A 21,576-nucleotide genomic window follows, 5' to 3' on the forward strand; every position below is an offset into this window, starting at 1 on the left:
AGAGAAATATAATTTTAAAAAAAACAATCAGCGTAGGATTAAATGTTACTGAAATCATGTTCTCTAATTCCTGTAAATAACATAATTAATAAAAAATAAGCCTAACTACTAAATGTAATTGGCGAAACACAAAAAGTATTTCAACGCCAAATGATATAACAACTATCGGTATTCGAATCCCTAGATGAAAACTAGTGACTATTAAAAGGCTATCCGCTTCAGTAGGTAATCAATAACATCTTTGCTGGCATTCTGTCACCTCGAATAAAAAGTATCAAGGAGTCTATTCCACGAATTGCTTTTGGATAGCATTCATAACATGTTCGTGAATTCTAATATGCAGAGGAACGGAATTCAATTACTGATTTGAAGGGCTATCAATTCACCTACAGCTCTTTTTGGTCTATGGTTATTTGCCCAACATTCGCATACAGAGATACCTCATCAATCATACAAATCTTCTTTTTTTATGTTTGAAATAAGTAATGGAACCTTCCATTATTTAACACAGACAATATATACATTAATCTGTGAAAGTAGATAGAGTTGAATAATAGGAAATGATTGCAAACCATCCATTGCTTGTCATTGTGGTTATGCACAATTGTAATTCATGGTAAAAAAAATAATCTTAACTGAAAACACTGATTTCGACGGTCAAAAAAGAAATTTTTCATGCCAGTAATTATATTTTTAATCTAAGCATTTATATTTTTAATCAATTTATTTACAAGTAATTTATTCTTGCAAGTAATATTAAAACATTAGTACTTATTTCAATTTACTTTTGTGACCATAAAAATAAGTGTCTTTATTTTAGATAATCTTTGTTGTCACGAATTACACTTTTGTATAAACCACGACAGTAAGAAATAGTTTGTTTGTAATTATTTCCTTTTATGCTTATATCTACTCGGAAAATTCTGGTAAAATTACCGTACAGCATGAAATTTTAGGTTAAAAAAACGTAGTTGTGGTTAACCAATCTAACATATGAAGTACTTAAACTATTCATTAGGTAATTTCTCTATTCATGTGGTAACGACTTACCGGAAATTCTGGTTCTCAAAATTAGATTTCATTTTACCACACATTTAGTGAAAAATACGAAACTGAAGAGTAAATTTAACCTAATAAATGATTTTTTCCCTTCTCTATGGTATCATGAGGAAGTTATCAAATTTTATCTCATTTGCTAAACACAAATTATAATACTATATTTTATTGATAATTTTACCAACATTATTCCCAAAGCACGTCGATAAAAATTACCGAGCTATTTGGTGATCTCATAGAACCAGACATACGGTAAAATTTACCATATTCTGATAGTTTTGCTTAGACTTTTTTTTCTCAATGTACAAAAAATAATGATTATAGGCAATTCTGATTACATGCATTTTTGACTAAAAGGAATCCCAATTTCTGATGACAAGAAATCGTGATTAATTTTAATAATGATTACTTGATCACAATCTTATATACACTAGACAAAACGGTGATTTTATTAGTATTTTTTCAATTTAAAAATTAATGTTCTTCCATTCCAATTTTACTACTAAATTTATAGAAATTGTAATAAAAAGTGAAAGAGTTAGCAGCAGTATTTTGCAAGATATTTTTTTTTTCAATTGGCGGCACCAATTTATTATTTCTGGAGGTTATTCAATCAATTATTGTTCCACGATTAATATTTATTTCTTCAATTATGGTACCATATCTACGCTTTTCAGACACTCAGTGCTGTATAATTTCTTTCGAATTTTAAAATCCTATGATTTCTGCTGGAAACCATTTATTTTGATTTGAGACAATACAGTTAATGATTACGTGCAATTCAGATTATCTGTGATCACGTAATCATGATTCCTCGTTACCAAGATTAAACTCATCTAAATTACTTGTATTCATAAACTCTAACAACTTATAAACATTAATTATAATTTATGTATATTCTTAGTATTATGTAATATAAATTATTAAGAGCCATAGTGTGATTTTGAAAATGTATCAAAATCTAATGTTTTCAATGCATCAAATTATTTGCTGTCGCCTTGATTCGAGTTTTTCATATTGAAAACTGAAAAAATCTATAATCAACAGGCACAATCTGGATCAGTCACAGATTTTAATCGTTAACGGACAAAATGTCTCTTTTGACAGATTACGATGTAGCTTAACAGTAAATTTCTGTAGCTTTTGAAAACAGAAATTTTCTGCATGAAAGTTACAGAATTATTATCTTTTTTGTAAACTAAAATTTCTAACGGTGTGTTCAGAAGCGTTGAAAAAGTTTTGCAATGCTTATATTTAATATAAACAGTCGTATCTCTTAATAATAAAAAACACAATTTAATACTTTTCGGACATAATACTTTGAAAAAAAAATATTGATTCAAACTACTTTTAATTGTCTATTTCAAGCTAAATTTGCTGCAGTGTTCTTTCGCTTCAAGAACATAAAGGTTTTGGATTTTTCGGTTTTTAAAAATTTAATTAAGTTAAAGTAATTTCAAACAAATATAGCAATTCGTACCAAATAATGCACAAAATATTTACTCGTTATTACTCTTACTTTTGGACAATAGTCTTTATAATAGTGATTGAAGTTAATGATGATATTCAGGTTATATTGTGAATAGTCGGTCATAAAATCAAGCAAGCTCAATTGAAAAGCATTGGAAATTATTAAAAAAATTTTAAAAAACAATAGGGGGTTGCTTTATTGTTTCTTATCATTAAGTATTCTGCTTCATGTGTTTAAATTCTACTCAAACTCAATCAATGATTTGAAGCATAAATGAGGTGAGATGTATATAACAATGACAGGATTTTGATATATTTTTCAGAAATTATAATTCTTAAAGAAGCAAAAACAATACAAGCATTGCGAGTAATTTACATGGGTTTTAAATCTATAAAAGAATAAGAAAAAAATGTCATTTTATATGCAGAGCGCTAAAATAAATACATAAATAAATGAAAAATTCTAAATAACTTTTTATCTAATTTGTGGTTCTTCACGTTCTAAGACTCAAACTTGATTGTTCGAGGGGGTGACCTCAATTATGTTAGTCAATTAATGCGAATAATAATTTAAATTATAAAATCAGACACATAAACTTATTGTTTTCACTGAATTGTGCGCAAGAGCTATTAATTCACATAAAAGTTTCCGAGAATCAGGGAAATCCGCAAAAAGTGAAATTAACAATAAGGCGTCCAAACTGTGGATCGCTGTCCTCTATGGAGACCATACTTTCCAGATTGAGGCTACCCTGTATATTTCGAGAGCCAGAAATACGAACCCATCATTCAGACGAAATACGTTTGTGTGTCTGATTTCGTAACTTTAAATATCGTCTGCACTAAGTAATTAGCATTTTTGAGGCAACCCTCTAGAACCATTAAGATTGAGTCCTGAAAGTGAAGATCAGATCATTAGATCGAAAGTAATTCTAGTCCATTTTTTTTGATGCTGTACTCTGCAAAAAGATGAGAAACATTTGATTTGTCTATATGTTTTAATTGGTCATATATATATATATATATATATATATATATATATATATATATATATATATATATATATATATATATATATATATATATATATATATATATATATATATATATATATATATATATATATATATATATATATATATATATAAATTGATTAAAAATGAAAATCATGATCGTAAAGGACATTAATGGTGCTAAAATACTGTATTTTAAAGTTGTTTACATTCCTAAAATTAAAGCGAATGTAAAAATACTTAGATTCGATTTCAAAGAGCAAAATCTTCAATAGAAGGTTAAAGTTTCAAATGCCGCAAGAAATACAAAAGAAAATGCTCCTTTTGAAAGAAAATAAAGAGTGCTTCTTAGATCATATTTCCGTTCTTTGTCGCTTAGATCTCTTTTTCTCCATTTATGCAATGGTAACCATTTACAAAAATACATTTTCACGATCATGAGTTGTGTATTAGTTTAGTGATCCATGAAATATTTATTTCTTTCATTTATATATACTTTAAGATAAAAGATTCAACTTAAAGAATAAACTAAACTATCTGATCAATCTTTTTTTTCAGGTCTACTAAAATACGAAAAGATTTTTTAAATTGCAACTTTAAAAACTTGAATAAGAGAATGAAGAAAAGCTTAGTGGAAGACTAACAGCAAATGTTTTTGCCTAATGGCCTAACACATTTCTCTCGATAATGCAGATTACTTATGGTGAATGTATAAACACTTTTATAGCATTTGCTTTTAAATTTTGAGTTTTTCGACTAATGAGTACGTGTTTTTTCCCGATATATAATTCTTTTTAAAATTGATTTAAAATGCGGCGTTTTTATTCGTGGGTATTCTTTTATTTATATAAGATTATCGCATAGCCAGTTAATGTAATGATCCATTACATTCATGTCAATTTTTAGTACCATTTTCACATATTTTGATGGTAATAAAGTTTTATATCATAAAATATATTGTTCCGCCTCAGTTTCCTCTGATTTAATCTTACTATATTTGTTTGGACTGTTTGGATACGTCCACAGTCTTTGGCGTAATACAACGTTTTAATTAAGAGAATTGATTTGGAAGTATAACATAAAATAAAAGGAATTTAAGTTAAAGGATTCTCATTTCGGGGATTAGAGAACTAAAAATCTGATAGAAAAGTAAGTTCACTAGTCCCTGCGCCATCTCCTCACGCTGTTGTAAATGACTCTAAATTCAGGCAAAACAAATGCCGAAGAACTCCCAGAATACTCTGTTAGTCAGTCGTTAAATATTAAGAATCTTTTCTTTCGTCAAAAATTTCCTGATTTCATAAAATAATGATTGTCAAAAAAAAATTAAATATAGCTTAAGGATTGCTGATTCAATAAAAATGGGAGCTTTATTTCGGATAGTTGACTGTTAGAGATTCCGTATCAAATTCCGTTAAAAATTATTAGCACACTAGGTGCATCATCGGTATAATCAATTTTACAGTAAAATCCATTTTTTCGGAAAAAAGATTTTTTTTAACCTAAATTTTTAAACCATTATTTTTGCAGTAATATTTATTTAATTACAATAATTCAGTGATCTTATTGTAAATATTACTTTTAAAATAACGATATAGCAGATGCTTTGTTTCGCAAAATTTTACGGTAAAAATCGGATTTTACAGAGTTGAGCTTTCTAAAAATGGACCGCGACCATTAAGATCACTAATTGGTTAATATCATTTTCTTATCTAAAAGAAAAAAAATACGTTCTAATGTAAAAAAAAAGTTTTTTCCTTAATTTTGAAGCAAATCATAGATATCAACATTTTCAGGGAGGAAAACCTGCCGTGGCAGTGCATTCTAAAAAGGAAAAGAACTTCTTTCAAAATGTTAGATTGAAACACACACACATTCACCTTTTCTCCTTCAAAAACTTTTTTCTCATTTCTACCACTGCTTTAAAAAGAATAATAAAAATAAAAATTTAAAAAAGAATAAAACTTTTCGCAAAACATGCTTCCGAACGAATTTTTTTCTTCCTCGGGGAGAAGAGAATTTCAAAAGTTAAAATATTTTTTAAGAAGTTTATGAAATTTCTGTGGATCAAAATTTTATAAAGTAAATCCTCAGCAAAATTAATATAATTCTTGACTAGATGATAAGTTTCTGTTACTTTATATGTAAATTTCCTGCAGAGTAAATACTGCCTTATTTTTAGACTGTAAAATGCAGTTTCATGATTATAAAAACATAGACAGTTTAGTTGCTGGAATATTTCCGTTACAAAATATCTAGTAGGATGATAATTATAATTGTTATAAGTTATTGTTTAATTTATTATTTTCATAATTATAATTGTTATAAGTTTGTTGTTTCATTTAGTTATTGTTTATGGATAATTGTGCATAAGTTTATAGTTTAATTATGATTGCGTAAAAGTTTATTGTTTAATTTAATAATTGTCAAAATTTTATTTTTCAATTAAATAATTGTTTAATATAATTGTCATATTTTTATTATTTAATTAAACAATTGTTTAATTATAATTGTAATAATTTTATTATTTAATTTAATAATTGTTTAATTATAATTGTTATAAGTTAGTATATTTAAAATTTTTATGCTGCATCCAATAAAGTTATCGATTATTTTTTTCTATGTCGTTTTTATATAATAGAATATATGACAGTAAATGACAATGGTGAATTCCGAAAGGGTGAAATATCAAAATTTAAACAAATTAAAGCAGGATAACTATTACGTAATCCTACACTATAAGAAAATCCGGATCTAATTCCAGTAAAAAATACTGGCTCTCCGGTTTCTGATATTATTTGTCATAAAATTCAATTTTACTGAAACATGTTACGGTGCAAGTAATCTTATTAAATGTAATTTTTGTAGTTATCGTAAAATCACCGAATCAGTTTAATTAAACAAATACTACTGTAAAAAGTACGGTCTAATATTTTTCGATAAAAATGGATTTTACGGATGATACACCCACTTTTGTACTGGTACTTTATACAATAATGATAGTTTTCTTACAGTGTACCGTAATGTGACTGCATTTTGAGAGTTTGTAAAAGCAAAGCATTTTTAGCATTTGAAACTTCATGGGTAACTCTAGATTTAACTGAACGGAATTTTTTTAAACTTTAAAGTTTAAATTACTTATGTAGAAAAAAAATAATGTGCCAAATTCTAACGCGATATAGCGTCCACTTAAGTAGTTCAGTTATAATATAGTTCAGATATAGTGGTATCTAAGTTACTTTACTACCCCACGAAAATTTTATCAATGACAAAATTAAATGAATAGATACCACTAGTTGATTCATTGCTGTTTTGGGAGATATCGTTAGAGCTGTATTAAGATCACCGAACTTTGAGTGCTGGTAGTGTGAGCTGCATTAGGATCACTATAGTTGGCGTGGTCGTTCCTTGTTGCAATTATCAGTCGAGTGTGAACAGTCTCCCTTTGTGTGTGATCGATACTGGATATCAACAGCTTGAGGAGGACAATGTCGCTGACACAAATACCAAGTCAACTGCTCACTGTGAACCTAAAGCAGTAGCTTACATTGTAAAGCGGCGTCACTCTTTTCCTTGCAACCTTTGTGCCGCTTTCGATTTTGATTGGTTGTCACAGATCACACAGTTAAACAGTCGCCATTTTGTTGACTGGTTTGAACGGTGAAGTATCATTGCACTCGATCTGTCATTTCTGCTTTCGCTTTTCTTTTCACTTTGTTTGTTTCGTATTTTAAATTAATAATGACAGGTTGTCGCGCATTTTGGTGTTCAAATAAGTCAAAATTAGGCTTCACATTACGTCAATAGACTGTTGGAGATCACAATAAAAAACAATGGAAAGCATAACCCAATGAAAGCATAAAATTGGGAGAGATAAATTGACTCCGAACGAAACGAAGTACGATAAAATTTTCAATTAAGGAAAGTTGAAAAAATAATTGTTCCGTTATATTTTAAATTGCTCCTTATTTTGTTTGCTTATATGGAATTTTGCCTTTTTAGTTTTTAAGCAATGTTCTTAGAAAAGTCTGTATTGAAACTTTGAAATGCTTTATTTAATTTTATAAAGGAATAATGTATCTATTTCAATAAACTAACAATTATGGCAAGTATTTTCCTCTTTTAAGATTCGTTATTAACATTATTACTCATTAATAAAATTATTAAAGAATCTAATTGAGTACAATTTGAACATCTTCATACTAATTCAGTAAAATGTATACTTATTTTTTCATTTTATATACCTCGCTACTTGATTGTTCAACTTTTCCCAATTGATAAAATTAACATGTTCCATTTTGAAATATCAAGAATATTTTTTAAAAATAAAATATTTAACATGCAATATTATGAGTACTCAAATTTTATATCTCAATCATAGTGAATCTATATAAATTAAACAACTTTATCCCTTATTTTTGTAATATTGATAAGATAATACATTTAAAGACCAGATTACTGTAATTTGAAAAAAAAATGTGAAATTTTTCTGATATTATTAATGCTGTTCAAATGAGTTTATTGGTTTAATATTTGTAATATGCTTTATAGGTACTTTTCCATTTCGCCGGGGCAGCCGATAAATTCGAAATGCAAAGTCACCAAGTACAAATAAATTCAACTGTTAATTATTTAATTATATATTTTATTTATTTATTTATTTTTTCTCTTAATATTTTAGGTGACAGCAATTTAAAAAAACATAAGAAATAAACAGAAAAATAAATGAATAAAATATCTGAATTTACTTGCAATGGAAAAGTACTGTTTTATATTTAATTGATAAACACATTTTTATTTAATTTGGTATTTTAAAAATTAAACTGCAATTTTAAATTATTTTTTTGATTTCGCTACTTGCATCTGAAATTTTAATTAAGATTTTCTTTACCTTTATAGTTCGGAAACCGTTTACAACTTATAAGGGTAAAAAAACCATGAATAAAAAACAATATAGTTTTTTAACCATTAACATCTATCATAGTTTCAAAAGCATAAGAAAGAAATTAAAGACATTGGAAATAGGCATTTCGTTAGGTAATGGACAAAATAAGAAGTGCTGCACACTGGAAACTCAACGTGTGTTGAGGAGAATGAATTAAATATTGTGGTGTCAGCGTTGGGACTCGAACCGCGTTCTGTCGATCATGAAACTGACAGATTAACCCTCTCGTTTATAATATGTACGTAAAAGAAAGGAACTAAGTTTCCTCATTAGGCGGTCTTAGTTGGTGCAATAAAATCCTTTTTGTTTATCCGTATGAGGAGAAAGGGGTAAATAAACGGGTTTTTTCACAGTTAACCTATCTTATTTTTGGTAAGTTGACTATTAATTTGAATGCGGCAAATAACGATTAAATAAGTTGTTATTAAATCATTTTTCGAGAAATTTCTAACAGTGTAATGTGCTTAATGAAACCCTCTTGCAGTGCTAGCTTTGGCTTCCTTGTACTTGATTACACGAAACCATAGTTCAACTTGGTAATTCAATAGTTAAAATTGTGGTGAACTTTTCCTTTCAAACCAAATAAATAGGGTATAGCTTACTATACTATTCAAGGAGCCAATACTCGGAGAAAAAAATTCTGGTAAAATTACCGTATTGAATGGTTATGATATTTCCAGTAAAAAAAACATAATTCTAGTAAAAAATCTAAGATATATAAACGATTCATTTAGTAATTTTTCCGTCCATATGACAGGGGTTTATCAGAAATTTTGGTTTTAAAAATTGCTGCTTTTATTACTAAACATTTAGCAAAAAATACAAAACTGAAAAGAAAATTTACCAAATAAATGGTTTTCATGCCATGCTCTGAGAAATCATGATAATAAAGTTGCCAAAAGTTGCCATTTTGTATTAAATTTTTCACATATTACAACATTATATTTTACGGTTTTCTTTACTAAAATTTTTACCAAAGCGCGACAGTACAAATAACCAAGGTAATTGGTTTTCCCTTAGAGCCAGAAAGACGGTAAATGCTACTATATTCTGGTAAATGTAACTATAGATTTGACTATACTTTTTTCTCAGGGTAATATGGTACGACCAGTAATGAATATCTCGCGAGTTATCTCAGTTCTCAAGCTTAGCTCAAAATAAGTTTATTAGCAATTTTTGTTGATAAAACAATTTTTTATAAAAACCACTTCTTAGTCTTAAAAAATATAGTATAGAATTAAAAGAAAGGAAACTAAAAGAATCTATGATATATTATACGATATATCTTCCAAATTACATAAAATCGTTAAACAACTGCTAATTTATACGTAGATTTAAAAAATAATGCATTTTTTAGATCTTATTATAGCTAAACCAGATTCTTTTACACCACAATAAATAATCATGCTTAAATCAATTTTGAAAGATAATTTAATTTTTTCCAGCATGTTCTAAGAAGCGTTATTAATGATATTCTATATTACGCAGACAAAAGGGAATTTCCTGGTTCGTAACTTTTTACACTTAAAGTAATTAAGTCGTTTTACTTCACATCATAGCTTAGTGAAACGTATAACAACGCAAATTTGATAAATTTCCTTTGGTAGAATAATGTTTCGTGTTTCTCTAAATAAATTGCACAGCTGTCTCAAGGAGAGAAAGTGATTTTTCACATTGTCTCTAATTTTCGAAGAAAGTAAGTTTTGAAGATTTAACTTAACGGTTCTAAGAAAGATTTTTTTTAATCTCCAGATTATTAGGAAATTGTTTGCTTACGTTTGATATATTTTTTCAGAAATTAATTAATTATTCACTAAGAAATATTTCTAAATGTTTCTATAGTATAAAGATCTTTAAGCCTTTATTAAATTTGTGACTGCATTAATAATTTAAATAAGCATAGAATAACGAATTCTTATATTTTTATTATTTATAAATTGTACTGCTGCAATTGGATGTAATTGAATAAAGCATAGTTAAGATTAATTAATTATGTTTAATTTAGGATGTAATAATTTAACTAGAATATGAAATTATTTAAAACTAGTTTAAGAAGATTTTAGTGAATGAATTACTGAGGTTTGAATGCTTATTGTTATTTTTCAGATTATATTCAATTTATTGTATTTTCAATTTTTATTTTCTATCAAAAAATGGATAATATAATTTGTCAATTATGCATCTAAACAAAACTTAAAATTGCTTAATTACTTTTTGAATAATATAGTAGCTCGCTGCGCGAATTAAGAAGATTCAGTAGGGCATATACCAATAATGCTCAGCATCTAAACAAGATATTGCTTCAGTTTTTTTTAAAAAAAATATTTACATATACACGTTCACACTGCGATAACTGTTAATACATATCTTTAGCAGAAATTCTTTTAAGAAATTATGAACGGAGAACTTTTAATTTCTCGAAAAGTTTCGTCTGAAATCGTTCATAACTCAAAAAATATTCCTTTTAATGCTACAACATTATCACAATATACAACTGATATAATCTCAATTATCCACAAAATATGTCAAAGTTAAATTATAAGTAGTTTCTTAGAAGAGGTACATCAAAGGTCAGTTTAAGCATTATTGGTGCTATCACTTCCCCTTAAGAGGACGACCCTGAATAACTTTTGATCTAATTTTCGAGTTTTAAGTGTTTCCGTACTTGGACCCAATATTATACTATTTAAAATTTAAATGGATTGAGAGTTTCACCTTAAGTGTGTTAATTCATTTAGTGTAAAAGATATTTTATGTATGAAATTAGACACTAAACGTACATTCTCTGAATAAACATACTTTTTTTCTATAGATTTTATTTCATGACTTGAAACATGTGGGGAGGGGGGTAGCACAATCCAGAAAATAAGGTTTAAATTGTTTGTTCAAAAGAGCGGCTGAAAATTTGGACTCCTTTGTGTTAATTTCACTACATGCATATTTCACTATTTTCAAATTTCGTGGTATTTTAAAATTTTTATTTCTCAAAAGCTAAATGACTGATTCCATGCAAATTTTCGTTTTTGTCATTGTCTACGTAGATCAAAATGTAGATAAAATCAAAAAGTGCAACATGAATTTAAATGGAGTTCAGATTTGGAGATATTATACATAAAGTGAAATTAGCATTAGGGATCCAAATTTTCAACCTCCAATTGCTCCCCTTTCCAAACTATTTAAGCTATATTTCTTAAATTCGACTATCTACCATATTCTAATGGTCAAAAATGCGAATCAGTAAAAAAAACGTTTATTTATAAAAAGTGCTTTTGGTGCCTTATTTAGTAACTGTAAATAGTCGTAACTGTTTCGTTATCTGCACAACTGCATTAGCGTATGTAAGGTTAGGCTCTGGAACAGATAAGATTGTGTGTTAGAACGTGAAAATTCGATCAAATCAAAGGTTATTCAGTGTGCTCACTTTTTTGCTACATTATACTACAAAATTGTTTATATTCGCATTTAAATATGTAAAAAGGAAATATGTGATGTTTTGATTGCTTGAAATTTTACTTAAGCAAAATTTTATAGTTTTGAAAACTGATTGGCTTATTGTTTTACAAACTAACAAAATGTTTCAGCCCAAATGTGCTATGGGGAGTGAACTTGTCTAGATAATAGCATCAGGGCCATATTTAACAGAAAACACATATCTATCTTAATCTTAAGCATGCTTAGATCTATAACAATTTAATTTTAGGCATATCTTTAAAATCTTATCTGCAAAGGTGAATATTTTTGATTGTGAAGGTTTAAATGTTTAATCTAATGATGAGATATTTAAGTTTCTTGGTCCTTTTATTCACTGATGTCTAACAATTGAGACCAAAACAACAAACTAATAATTTCGGAAAACTAAAATGTTTGCATTATGAAACTCAGAAAACAGTTTTAGCTTGATAATTTATGTAAACGTACCAAATATCTAAAAAGTGATATTGTTCCTGATCTTAAATTTAAAACACATGAGCAAAGTTTAAGAATATTTGTTCTTGAATTGTGTTTATTTTATAAAAAAAGAAAAATAAGCGCAAAAAAGGCAAAAATTTTATGTTTCAAAAAGATAAGAATCTCAAGAATGCTTAAAATCCAACTTTCCTAATTCTGATTTTTTTTAATATGCTCTGCGAAGCCTTGAAGGCTCAAGGAATAAAGCACTTGTCTCCCAATGAGGTGACCTGGGCTCAAATCCTACCGATGGCTGGTCGAAATACGCACCAAGATCACATCTACCGCAAGGCTGGTGTAAAAATATCCTCAGTGGTATACGGGATCACGTGTTAGAGTCCCCAAGTCATCTGGCTAAACTTGAGAGATTTTCATGGTTTTCCAATCCATGCTGGTTAGTTAAATCAAAATTCAGTTAGTTCAGTAAGTTCAATCCGTTTCTGTCAAAAAAACTGTTAACTAAAGGAAATTTCTCCCAATGCTTGATGCAGCAGTTCCCTTGTCTTCTGGTTCGGGTTTAATATAATAAGGCTATGGAGTCGAGCATTGAGTGTCGTAAGCAAAGAATTGACTCGGCTGTTCAAGACCGGCTATAAAATAAAACAAAGCGAATAAAACATAAAGAAAATCTACTAATTTCGTTTTTTTTAAGTGAAGTATTATTGTGCTTGTCAAAATTTCGAATGATGGCTTTGCTGCAAAAGCTAGCGAAACTTACCCATTTGAATTCTTCAGAATTTTTTAAAAAGGCTATCAGAAATTTTTTAGTTAGATTTTTTCTCGAGTTGAAGGCGATACGAAGGTTTATTCATAATTTAAAGGAGCTTCAAGCTATTGAACTTCCTTAGTCGGAATATCTGCGTAAATTTATAAGGATGCAGGTTTCGTAGGCTAATTAAAAATCCCGGTGCTTTGCAAGCCTACAATGCCTTTTTGTTACAATATGCTTAGCAAAAAAATTGTCTGCACTGTAAAAATTCCGGATCAAATTTAAGTTAAAAGAACTGGCACACAGGTTGCTAATACATTGTACCGTTAAATTAATTTTTACCGGAACATATGACGTAACTTTTCGAGTAATAATTAACACAAAATCACTGAATCACTCGAACTAAATGAATATTTACTGTAAAAGTTGTGAACTAATATTTAACTGTAGAAATGGATTTTATGAATGATGCACCCAAGGTGCTGACACTTTATATCGTAATATGATCTTGAATTGTTTGCAGTGTGTGCTTTTGAGTCTTTTTAGATTAATATTGTTAGGCTAGTTTTGATGACTTCAAGCATTTTTAGGCTAATAAGGAAAAATAGCATTTGCCTGATTTATTCCATGTTGTTTTCAAATAGCTGAAACACTTTCAAGATCTTTGGATAACGCATTATAAATAGCTCAATTAGCCTGATTCACTGCATTCATCTATTAAAATCGCCGGCAATTATACTATTGTAATAAATCTAAGCGAATTTAAGTTGATTGATTACATTTCAGTAGATTCTTTAATTCTTCCAAAAACATATAGGCTGATTTTAATTAGCTCGAGAAATATCAAATATAATGGAAAAGGCTGGACTTTGACGGAGACACTCGTAAAAAGTGGGATTTTTCTATTAACCTACAACTTGTATATTATAATAATTAAGATTTTTACTCATTCTAAATGTTTTAAGCGCAGTTGTGCTTATAATAGCTACAATTGATTAGATTCCCAGAACTATTTTTAAACTACACTGACACAGAAATGTGGTAAATGTCAAAGTGGATGTCAACATTCCTCCAAGTCATCACAATGTTATGATAAATGCATTACGTATTTATTTCACGGATACATATAACAGGATATGACACAGTTCGCATTTATTATTGCCAAAAACACATGTCCAATTGGAGACAAATAATAAATTGTCTTAGAATGACAGTTACCACTGTTGGATGCCAAGTATTAAAAAGGATTGCACATCCCTTTATTTGTAGACATTAGACGAAAAAATATAGGTCTATTACTTAAATAATAGTCATAACCTCATACACAGTATGTTAGTAAATATAGTGGAAGTTAAGTGGGAAACTTAAGAAAAATCAGTCTTGTTTTATTAACTGATTTCAAACTGTGTTCGAACATTATATATCATTTGTATTAATATTTTTTAATCATAAATGCTATTTCAATGAAAAGTATTATATTATGAAGAATTTTTCTAAAATAATTCACTTTATTATTTTCTTTTATTCTTTATTGTAATATAACGGTAAATGTAGAAGCTGTTGAGTTGACATTTTTTTAAAAATAATTATTTTTAAATTGTTTCAAATTACTTTCGAATTCAATATTAATCTTATATTAATAATTTTTGAGCATAAACGTTATTTCAAAGTAAAGCATAATATTATCAAGGATTTCTCTGTCATAAATTAATTTATATTCCTTTAATCTTCATCGTTGTACCTACGTTGGTAAATATATAACGTGTTAAGTGGTCACTTTCATTGAAAAATATTAGTCTTCATAAAGTAATTTCAGATAGTGTTCTAATTCAATATTTGTATTATATTAACATTTTTAAGCATAAATGTTATTTCAATAAAGAGTATTATATTATCAAGGATATTTCTGTAATATTATACTTTATTATATTGTTTTATTCTTCATTGTTATAGGTTGGTTAATGCAGAAGCTGTTAGGTGGACAAATTACTTTAAAAAATATTTGTCTAATTGTATAATTTTGTAATACTATCTGAATAAAAAGTGTAATATTATCAAATATTTTTTTCTAAAATAAAATTCTGTATTATGTTCCTTTTTATTTGAATGGATAATCACAATTAAAATTATTGACATGGATAATTACAGTGGACGTGAAACATATTTTTTTTATAAATTTTTATGAATTTGATTTCTGATATTTTTATAAATTTATAAATTTGATTTATAAGTTTGAAACTTAATTCTTGTTCGATATGCAATTTAAATTTAGTAATTTTTCATGATTAATAATATTTTTATTAAAAGTATTAAATTATGAAGTATTATTGCTATAATGAATCATTTTATTTTATTTCCTTATTCTTTATGTATTCTGATTACAATATTTATGTATGCAATCTTGTTGCACTTTTACAGGATACTGAAAATTATGAATTTTTCTATTTACAAATGAAATAATTTGTGTAAAAATCAAAACTTTTCATTTAAAAAGTTTCCAAACATGATTTTTACTTGCTCAACTCTCAGAATTACTAATTTTTAAAAATATACTTTTGTTTTAAGGGTTTTAATACTTTTTTTAGGGAATGGAAAAAAAGTTTTCTTATCTTTTAACAATTATATCATAACATATCTTTTAACTCTCAGTCTGATGCTTAGCAAATTAAAAAAATATATATTCCAAGAACTTGAAATATTTTAAAATAATTTTGAGTAATTGAATTTAAAATAATTCAATTTAAAAATTCTAAAAATTCTTTAATTTACTTTTCTTTAAACTTGTATAAGTAAAATACTTTTTGAAATTTGCACTTTTAGTTTTAAACTGTTGAAATCTTACAGGTTAAAGGCATATTTTTAATAATACATATCTGAAGAAAATTAAAAATGTTAGCAAAAAATATAAATTTTTAATTTTTTTTCATATTAAATCTTCAAAATTTTGCTTTGGTTATCTTCCAAAGTAGCAAAAATAAGTAGTTTCAATTCCAAAAACCAAATTGTATGCATCCAAAAAATGAAAATTTAAAGTAGAGAAACATTTATCTTCTCAATTTCCATAAGTCAACAGCTTTTTGTGATGCATGCATCAAAAAATTACTGTGCGTACATGAAAATGTTATTAACATTTAAATAGACAAAGGACAGTTTTATCTTTAAATATTTTTTTTAAAAAAAGAAATAAGCATTTGAAAAAATAAAAATGTTTTTTTAACATTACAGTGTCTAGCATTAAATTACTTATTTTATCGCAAATTCAACGCAAAAAAGTTCATCAATATTTTCGGAAAATGCTGGTATGTTGTCCTAGTTTAATTTATGTCAAAAAATTTGAAGGTAGAAAATTCAACACTTTTTAAAATTAATTTTAATGCTTAAAATTTTAAAATAAAATAGAGAAAAAAGCTGCATTTCGGATTTGCTCAGAATTTAATTGAAACATATAACTTGGGATATGATCTACATTTATTCAAACATATTACAGAATAATTATTTTAATGTCAAATTTTCATTTAACATCTTATAGTTTAAGCCTCAAACATCTTATAGGTAGCAAAATGCAACAAATTCTAGTTTAAATGTTTTATACAAATATATCTAACATACCATCCCTTCAAGGACTAATATACATATAACATACTATCGCTCTGATGTTCAATATACACTGTAAAAAAGAGATTTTCAAAATTAAGCAAAAATGTGTCAAAACAGTCCCGGAACAAATATAGTTGAGTAGAAAAACCGTATGTACTCATAATTGAGTGACATATGCTTAAAGCACATACTCACATTGAGAGAAAAATTATGGTGAAAACTACCGGAATATGGTAAAATTTATCGTGTTTTTGGCTCTATGGAAACACCAGAGAGCTCGTTAAATTATACTGAAGTGCTTTGGTAATGATTTTGGTAAAATTAACAATAATATATGGTTTTTATAATATGTGATAAAATTTAGTAAATATGATAAATATTTGTAATTTTGTCACGAAACCTTAGAGGATAACATAAAAAAAATATATTCAGCTAAGTTTACTGCTTGGTTATTCTTTTTTTTACCAAATTTGTGGTATTGAGAAACATAATTTTGAAAACCAGTATTTATGGCAAACCGTTACCATATGAACGGAAAAATTGCCTAGCCGTATATTTGTTTTTTTCTTAAACCAAAATATGTTTTCAAAAATTTTTTTCATAATCAGGAACTTTTTCTACGTGCATTTTTGAGCAATATGTATAGTCTCAAAAATGGCACATTATGCTCTCTCATTTTGAGTAATTCGCTGTTTAAACGAGAGTTTAAGGGAAAATGAGTCTGAGACGAGATATAGTTAAACGAAAAATAAATAATACTGATTTGAGCATGTCACCATACTCAATAATGAGTACATAGGTTTTTTAAATTCAACTGTATTTGTTATGAAGATATGTTGACACATTTTTGCTCAATTTATGGAAACTCTGTTTTTTTACAGTGTATGTGTAATATGAAAAAATTGAATTATCTAAAGTAAGTGCGACATGCTATAATTTTAAAGACTATCCCACACCTAACATACTACTATTTCAATATATACGAAGCATTTCACGTACTTAATATTTAAATGGCAAGTATGCATTAAATATGAAAAAGTATTATTATCTAACATATAGCTAATGTAGTCTCATTTTCTAATGTTAGATTTAAAAATATAACATGTATAGAGAAAAACTAAATTTTACTGATAATGAGCTAAATAAACTAATATATAATACTAATTGAAATTTAAAATTCTTATGGTTTCTCAAATATTTTTATTTGAAAAAGAATATTTAATCATATGCTTTTGTTACAAAAAATTCTGAAAGGAATCTTATCAGAAAACTTCAGAAACTCTCATGGCACTGTTATCTACAACTGATGACCTTCAAGTTAAATTGATATACACTGTGTTAGAAAGAATTTTTTTTTTTGAATTCCTAACTAAATTTTGTGACAATAGACTTCGGAAGGGGACGCGGTCTCTCCATTTTTCCATTCTCTGTTACTATGGTTTCAGCAAAACCTGCTTTTCATCACGTCGGTATATTCAAACTTCTTACCAAAACGTACTGCCTCGCAGAAAAAAAAGATGAAACCTTGGTAATGGATATGGGAAAAGGAATAGAGTGTGGAAATAGTGATAACTTGAGGTGCTTATTTTGATTATAAAGAGTATACTCATGATTCTTTTTTCTAAAACAACTTCAAACGGTGAGAAATGAGATGTGTAATATCTTACTCCTACCACAACAAACAATGATAACACGATTTAGATTATCTTCTTGATATTAAGTTATGTAGCAGAAGATTTTCTTAATAATCTTTTATCTGTTTGAGAATAAATATGTATATTGTTATTTACTTTTTAAACACTTCGTTTTGAATATAATGTATATTTACATGCGAAATCGTGGATAAATAAATTGTAATTACGGTGTTTATAATGATGATTGATCGTAGATTGGCTGTCGGGGTAAATCCAATTTTTAGTTTAGTAATTAATGTAATAAGAAGAAACTGATAGGTCCTTAATAGCATTTCGATAGATGTATGGTTTTTGTATCATAAATAATTGATAAAAAATATTTTTTAACTTCATAATTCTTTATAAGAAGAGTATTAAAAGAAAACCGATCACGGTTGCCTAAAAATTCTCACGATTCCTCGTTAGATGAAATTTTTATTAAGGAATATCGGAAATATCTTTCAGAATGGAGAGCGATTTATTACCTGCAGAATTATCGAAAAATCATGCCAATGATTAGGAAAAAGGTACGTCATGCTAAAAATTATTTCGTAAGATGTAACATTGAATGGATCCTACAAATTAGGATTTAACTGAACAGATGAATACTTTTGTTATCAAGTTAATGCGTCATCAAGTTAAGGATAATCTATTTTAAGAAATATCGTTGCAACAAGCGTTTTCAGGGAAAAATATACAATAGATTTCTTATCAGAAAAAGTTATATAATATATATATATATATATATATATATATAAAATATCAAAAGTTTATTCCCCTTAGATCAATATGTATTTTAAAATCCCTTTTGAAAATAAAATTTCTTTCGCATTTGAAATTTATTTGAACTAGAGTTTTTTGTTATAAAACTAAAAATAGTGTATAACATTTGGAAAAAAAATTGCTTAAGGACATTTTATCTAATATGGAATCAAAGCTTACCAGGTAATCCGATATCGAAAAGATATCCTAACAAAACCCAATAAGTTACGAAGAAGAGTACAGTCACATTTTTGCTCTGCCATAAATCAATGCTGTATGTTACATTAAACCTTCTCATTTGATTCGGTTTATTCAACATACTATCCACCTGTTTTTACAAATCTTTCAAATAATGTTTTTTTCCTTCATGAATAATTTAAAAATTCTGAAAAAATATCCTAATTTGCTTAAATAAATTAAAAAGGTATAAATTTAATTTACTCTCTCTAATAGAATGAGCACTAAAATTATCCCTTTAAAAATTGCTTTAACACAAAAGTAAAGTAGAGTCAAAAACTGTAATATTGATTGTTTGTAATGAAATACATTATTAATAGTAACTGTTCATCCAAATTCCTTGATATCTTGGATAGATATCTTGTTTATTTCTTTTTTTGCTCCCCAAAAAATTTGTTCCACTTTCGATCTTGCACATTTTACAAACATGACGTCTCAGCAAATCACTCTTTTTATTTCATTACATAATAGTTTCTGGACTTTAAATATCTCAAACATAAATGCATTTGGCCATTTTGATACTACATTTTCTTTCTACAATTAAACACCTTTTTGAAGAAATGAAGAAATTAAAATTTAATTTTAAAAAATTTACCATAAGGTACGTCTATATATGTCTAAAATATATTTAAGTTTATACTCTGAATGTGTAAATATTTCGAAGCCTATATCTAGACTCAATACTATCTTGTTAGAAATTTTGGAACAAGTTAAACTATAATTTAATTCAAAGCAGCTGCAACCATATTATGTCCTTTCAGATCTGAGAGAGATTCACTACATGCAAAATTACAAAAAATCACGCTGATTACTAGGAGGAAGAAGCGTCATTCTAAAAATTATTTGAAAATATACATCACTAATCGGATGTTACAAATTATGTTTAAACTACACAAAAATGAAAATATTTATGACAGTGTCAGTTACGTATTTAAAGAATTAAAGAAGTCCCGTTCCAACATGGGTTTTCAGGGACTATGATATTATATATATGTATATATATATATATATATATATATATATATATATATATATATATATATATATATATATATATATATATATATATATATATATATATATATATATATATATATATATATAAATACAAGAAAACACGAAAAAAGTTAAGAAAAAACAATAAGTTCCATTTATTGCACATAAGCTTCTGCAAGTAAACTGTGTAAGTAATTTTCCTTTGTTTTATCTTCATTTTGAACAAAATCTATTATTTTGAACATCAAAAAAAATAATAGATTCTACAAATTTTAATAGATTTTATGTACTTAGAGTATTATAATAGAAAATAATGAAATTTTTTGTCTTTGACACTGTTTAGAATACCAGTGCAAAAGGTGCAGAACAAATTTTGAACCATGACTTTGAAATGTAAAATCACCTCAAACTTAGTCAGGTGTTAAATGAAACCATGTTTCTGTCATGATGATGCATTATGTTTTTGAGAGTAGCAAGTATTATTTCACATCAAAGTATGTATCAATTTAGCACAATAACGTTACATTTTTAAGTTTCCATCAAATTTCAAATTTGTATTATATAATACTACGACACATATATATATACTTTACACGTTTGTTTGCGTATGTGTACGTTTCTGCTCTTTTAATTTTTTTTATCACAGGAACAAGATCAATTTTACGATATATTTGGTGTAAGAAATAAATTACATGACATTGTTACTTTCAAAGAATGTAGAAAAATAAACTCATAACCGACAGCTAAAAAGCTGAAACACAATATTCTTTTTCCTTTTAAGTCAGTGAAGGATTGAAAGAATATAATAAATCTGACATTTATCCAGACATATTACTCGTATGATGACAACAGCTACGACACTCTCTGTTATGTGAGACTGAATGAAATTCTTTATTCCTTTTGGGATTTAATAACGATACAGAAGTAAATGTGGAATAGAATTACGCATAGGGAAAGCTGACAATGTTTATTTATTATGCAAAGACACTGCCATATCAATAACGGCATACTACGAGTAAAGCAGAAAGTTCATTTCTTCTGTGTTACGAAAAAAAGGAATGCTGAGAACCTTAATATCCAATAAAGGAAAAGCTTTATTAATATTACAAATATTAGATGGTACGCTTAGTTTATTTCTGATACAAGCATAAAATATTTATGAATTTATTT

Source organism: Parasteatoda tepidariorum, chromosome 11, assembly GCF_982258835.1.
Source record: "Parasteatoda tepidariorum strain Cologne lab strain chromosome 11, Ptep-v5.0, whole genome shotgun sequence".
Lineage (NCBI taxonomy): Eukaryota > Metazoa > Arthropoda > Arachnida > Araneae > Theridiidae > Parasteatoda > Parasteatoda tepidariorum.